The sequence below is a fragment of the Salarias fasciatus genome, chromosome 6, assembly GCF_902148845.1.
Source record: "Salarias fasciatus chromosome 6, fSalaFa1.1, whole genome shotgun sequence".
Lineage (NCBI taxonomy): Eukaryota > Metazoa > Chordata > Actinopteri > Blenniiformes > Blenniidae > Salarias > Salarias fasciatus.
In genome coordinates, this window is record NC_043750.1 from 23479701 (window position 1) to 23485700 (window position 6000).

Here is a 6000-nt window from a genome sequence, read left to right on the forward strand (position 1 = left end):
CACAATCATATGCGTATACCTTCTTGCACACACTGCACATTTTATGATAATAATTTATTTATGATTAAATGTGAACACATCACGAAACGGGGCCCTATGACCTTGTGGGCCCTGGGGCGACTGCCCCCTTGCCCCCACTCTGACTCCGCTACAGCGTCAGAAACAAACAGGTTGTTTTTTCCCCTCAACTGAATATCATAACATTTCCAAACTTTGGAAACTTTTTGATTGAGTGTTAAAAAAAATAGAAAATTACTTAACTGAGCTTTAATAGTTATAAATCCACTCCTTTCTGACAGTATTGACAGTCCGCATATGACATGCTGGCACTATTTCTTTTTACTTGGCAGACACTGTCAGGTGAGTTTCTCCAAAAAATACCAATTATATGTGCAATTTGACAATACTGCTGCTTACCTAGTTGCATCCGGTCACCATGTCTTCCTGTCTCTCTCTTCAATGGTTACGCTGACAACCACAATGTGATGTGAATTACCAGAGGACACACATTTTGTGATGTTCAAATCACAGCGATGCAGGAGGCTGTCCATGGTTTGAAGTCTTAGCACTGCCATATTTCTCTACACGTCTCCTCTCTTCACAACAAACACCAAGCTGACTGACGACGGCAGGAGGCGAGAGGTATTTGGTTTGTTTGTCTGACCCGGCCCCAGCAATTTCTTCAATTTTCAGATAATATTCATTGTGACTCAGGAGTTGATCTTCAGGGGCAAAAGTAAAAGGTCGCTGTGACATTTATTCTCTTTTGCTAAATTTCTCATGAAAGCTTTCATCTGAGAGTCATCCTGAAGTAATATTTTCTGGTTGAACTAACTGTACATAAGCAAAGAAGAGCCGATACCTGAATGATTGAGTGGAACAAAACATCAGGAGCTATTTTAAAGGGGACATTGATCAGTGGACCTCTTTTTTAAACCTGTAAACACTATTAAATTGTCTGATACCAATGTGAAACGACACCAAAGTGTCAAGTAATGCGATCGTGTCTTTGCCCGCAAACCCTGAAAAATGTTCTGCCTGGCTGTGAACGCTCTGTTTCACTGTTTTTTTTTTTTCAAGCCGGGACCGTTGTGACGTAGATGTGATCTGGGCTTCCATATGGTCATGCTCAGACTCGGCCCAGGCTTCTCTGTGCCTGGTGTGCCTGTGTTGGTGTTAGATCCAGAGAACATGGCTCCCAGAAAATGTTTATTTGGATATCCTGGAAAGGCAGTTTTATTTGGCTTTCCTGAAGACGAAATCGGCCAGGCAGCAGTGGAAATTATTTCTTTTTCCAGGTCAGAAGAAGACAAATACTCCAGTCTTTGTCTGCCAACGGCATTTTGCACGGCACTGTTTTTCAAGCGGTAAGTTAGAACTTTTCAGTGTCCTGTGTTTATTTTGTGTTAGCTATAAAAGTTATTTTAGATCGTAAGGTTGGGTGCTTGACGAAATCATCAGCTGATAGGGGAATAGTGCAAAAAAGTTAGAATTACCACCAATGTCCTAAATTAACAGCCGCCAACGGCAGATGAATTTTCTGTTTGGCAAGTAAATAGCAGGGTTATCTGCCACACGGGGCAAGCGGGTGAATGTTTTCTACCATAATAATAATAAGTGTTTTGGGACGCAAAGTGTGGGATCACTACAAGTTGAAACGAAAACATAGTGCAGCATGTCTATGGTGTATCAGAGTTATCCTAGCATAATAGCACATCGTATGCTACACCGTATGCATGTTTATTATCAGAGCAGCGTCACTGCAGCAGGTTAGTGAAAATACAGTCGTCCCATAGGGGTTTCCACCAGACCTTTTCAGTCCGGGCGCTAAATTCTGCAGCGCCCGGACAAAGGACAGGAAAAAAAAAAAAATAAAAATAGTGCCACGTTTGCGGCTAATTAGCAGTTGCGCACTGTGGAGCTGCAGCGGCGGCCGCTTGGACACTCCGTGAGAGCAGCGCAGTCCCCCCCCCCCCCCCCCCCCCCCCACACACACACACACACACACACACACACACACACGTTTAGGGCTGGGTACCGTTTAACGGTACCTCAGTGGTACCGACCGAAAAACTTCGGTATATACCGGTACCGAACAAGAGCCGTGCGTACGGGTATCAGTGTCGGTTCTTAAAGTGGCTGCGCGGTCAATAAACATGCGCGGAAATGATCGTTCAGTTCTTCTCTTTTACTGAAAAAATGCTGCATCGCATCATTGAACATATTACCACGTCTTACCGGCTCCTACTCTTTTTCTAACAACATGCAGAGAGCGCCTGCAGCGCCATTCTTCCTCTGTGATGTCTGTGTAAAATAAGGTTGAACATGCAAACAGCACACCTAGTGGCGGGAAGTGCAAATGCAATCATGGCGTCGTCTGTGCGCCGTGAAGGCTGGTACCAAAAAAAGTACCGTTCAGGAACCGGTACCGTACGTGAGGTATCGAAAAAGTACTTGTAACGGTACCCAGCCCTACACACGTTCCCCCCTGGCTAAACTTTTATCCTGCAGGAAACACTGTACACATAAATAAATATTTTTACAATCAGCTGTTTACACGTCTGAGTCACAGGGGAGAGCCAGCAGTCGTCACCAACTGTCTTTGAATGCACCACACCGCTGAGGAGGTCCTTGAACGCAACGCGAAATTAAATGGAAGTGATTACACGAAAGAGGCACAGTATGTTCAAAAGTTAAGGCTGGATTTCTGAAGAATGTGCCATTTCACAAACAGCTGATATGGCAACGCTTGTCAGTTATCTCGACTTCCGTACCGGCAAAATGGGTGTGACCAATCACAGCGAGTGGAATGCGCACATGGATGAGACTTGGATGGAGTCAACTGAACAGGGCGTTTTCGGAGGAAGGAGGAAAAGCAAGGAAGTGGCGCAGTAAAAGACACAGATCTAAGAAGCTTTCAGTGCCGGTTATCCTGTATAGGCCCTCTAGGGGGGGCTAGAAATTAAATACGAATGAGCAAAACCGGCAGATCAACGTCCCCTTTAAAAAGTGAAACAAGATATTATTCACAAAACCAAAAACTACGAGAATAACAACTTCAAACTAAACCTATAGCTTGGAGTGCAGATGGACCTAGGAGCTCAACACAGAAACGCACTGAAAATGAGAAAACAAAACAGGATGAAATTTAGAATAAACTTTAAATGAATTGATGACTAATACTCCACAAAATCATAATATATATTAATTTCATGTATTCGACAAAAGTGTGGTTGTTAGTTTGACATGTGAAAAGCCCTGTTTAAATTTTGATCAGGTTTTGACATTACCATCACAAAACCATGGGGTGAAAAGACAACCAAGGGATATTCTGCCCTCAGTAGCCACTTTCAAAAGCATCTCAGATAAGTAAAAAAAAAAAAAAAAAAAAAAATCATGAGCCTTTAAAAGTAAACAACTAGACTAGACTAGACACTATTTTCACACATGGAAAAGGCAGGCGCAAAGAAAGTCACAGATTGTGCCGTACACAAATCATTGTTTACAAATATTTGATCAAAACATAACAAACAACTAAATCTGGGCAGATTTGAATGTCAGTCCACCTCTTTGTAAGATGGAGCCCCATGAAGACTTGCCAGAGATTCATGAAGCCTTGATCAAATCCATCACTTCCAGAAAGGAAGACAGTAAAAAAAAAAAAAAAAGGTTAAGAAAAGAGAAAAGAAAGGGAGACAGTAAAGCATGAGTCGACTTGTTGTGAAGTGAGATTTAGTCAAAGTTAATTAGCCCTAAAGAACCTGCAATGTCAATATTTAGAGTTGCCCGGGTAGAAAGTCTATATAGAAGGAAAAACTGTCAGTCTGCAGTGGGTTTGTGTGTGTCTTTCCTTTAGCTCTCCATTGTACAGACGTAATCTATTCATTCACTTGTTTTCATAGATTACCCACAGTCCTCCGAGAGTGCTATAATCTGCATTGACAGTAAATTAATGGAATCAATGCGGAAAGGACTCTCTGAAATACACTGTTACAGTGTTCTCCACAGTAAAAAGTGGTAGAAAATTCAAAATCAGATTGAGGATATGATCCAGATGTTATTTTCTCCACTGTGATAAAACCTCAGGAGTCACCTTGAAGATGGTCACAGCGTCTCTACACTTAAAGCACAAAGTAAATGTCAAAAATTCTTTGTGTCTTTGTGACTAAATAGTCATGATGATACAAATAAAGCAGTGTGGCTCTGCTGTTCATTGACAAGATTACACAAAAAATTCATGCGAATCACAGTTAAATTAAAGCTGAACTGTTTTTTTTCCGAACAGTCCAACATGATGACACCAGGAAGTGTTTCCTTAAAAAGTACATGTTGTGTTCACCAACGGCTAAAGAGAAGGAACAGCCAAGAGGTCTTGGAGGGCCTGGTCTAGGAATAGTCTGCATAAGTTTGATTATGTGAATGTGTGTGTACAAGCTGATCCACTGAGCGGACACACTGAGGATCACATCTGACTGACTAAAAAACACAATATAACACAATATCGATTTAGCATGTTTGCTTACATAAATATTGAATAGTAGGTGTGTGTTCCATATCATGCACATTAAATACTAGGATATTTAAATTACTGTAATTTACAGCACCTGACGAACTTTATGTTTTGTGTCTGGAAAAATACTTAAAGAAATAGAGATTCAAATTGATTCACCCTTGAGCAGACACAATGCTGATGTTGTGGTTATTGCATTCATTTCTGAATCTGTTCTATTATTTTTTAAATACCGCTTTACTTTAATTACAGATCATTTCCCGATTGCTTTTTTTTGGATTTGATTTTAGATTTGATTCACATTCAGATGTTTGTTGCTGTAAGGCTTCGATATGTTTGATAACGTCTTTCACCGACATCTCCACTTGAACGGTTTCTCAGTGATGCAGGGTCTCAGCGCTCCAGCCAATCACAACACAGAAATCCGATTTACCAATGCCGTCATGTAAATTAGGTCATAATTCAGATTGTGCACGGACCTGGACCTGAGCCCGGGTCTATGCATGTGGCCACAAAAAATAAACTGTTGTGTGAATTTCTACCGAGCAAGTAAACCAAACTGAATGTGCTGGATATGAAAGAGCAGGAGTCTCACATCAATCACAAGCCGCCCAGGTAGCCAGCACAGCAGTAATAGCTTGTAAATGTCACTGACCTTGCAATTTAATCTGCTCTATTCACCTCATCGTTACTTTAAAACAAGTTTCTTTTCTCCCTTTCACAAAATACATGGTCTGTCCACATCAATGGTACAAGAAAGTACTCGATAAAACCTACAATTGAATAGAATGTAGAAGCAACATATCATAGCATTCACAGGTCTTTTAATGGTGCAAAAGATAAAATGAGGAGTCAGAAAAGTTTGTCTCTCCAAAAAATAATACCCCACAGGATATATTGATGTGTCTTGTCTCTTGATCTGCTTTCTCAACTTTCACAATACGAAGTAGAGGAACCAACTTAAGCATCCACATGAGCAGGTGTCCTGGGAAGCCAGCGTGGTACTGTTGGGCTGTAGTCACTTGCTCAAATAGCTGGAGGATAATGCCCAGAGAACACCCTGGAACTCTACAAATGCTTTTTTCATTCACTTTGAATTCAAAGACTGCTTTTCATTTTGTTTCCTCACCCGAGGTGATGCTGCAGCAGGCTGGCAGTGGACAATAGGCTTACTTTCCTAACCCAAAAAGTCATTCGTAGCATGTACTTACACAGAGTACTCAAGTTGCATGCAGTGCATTTGTTCATATTAGAATGAGCCTCCCGATGTACAGTCAGGTCCCGAATACAGACACCAGTAAAGCCTTCTACCTATGGAGCATCGGGCAGAGCAAGGAAAGTGGGCCCCACTACTACATAAAATATATACAGGACTGACAAGAACTGGTCCAGTCTATTGGCCCTGATAATGTGACACACTGCTGCTATAACAACGAATGTGGACGGTCGGATTTCCAGCAATTTCAGGCTCCAGTTTGTCTATTTTGTTC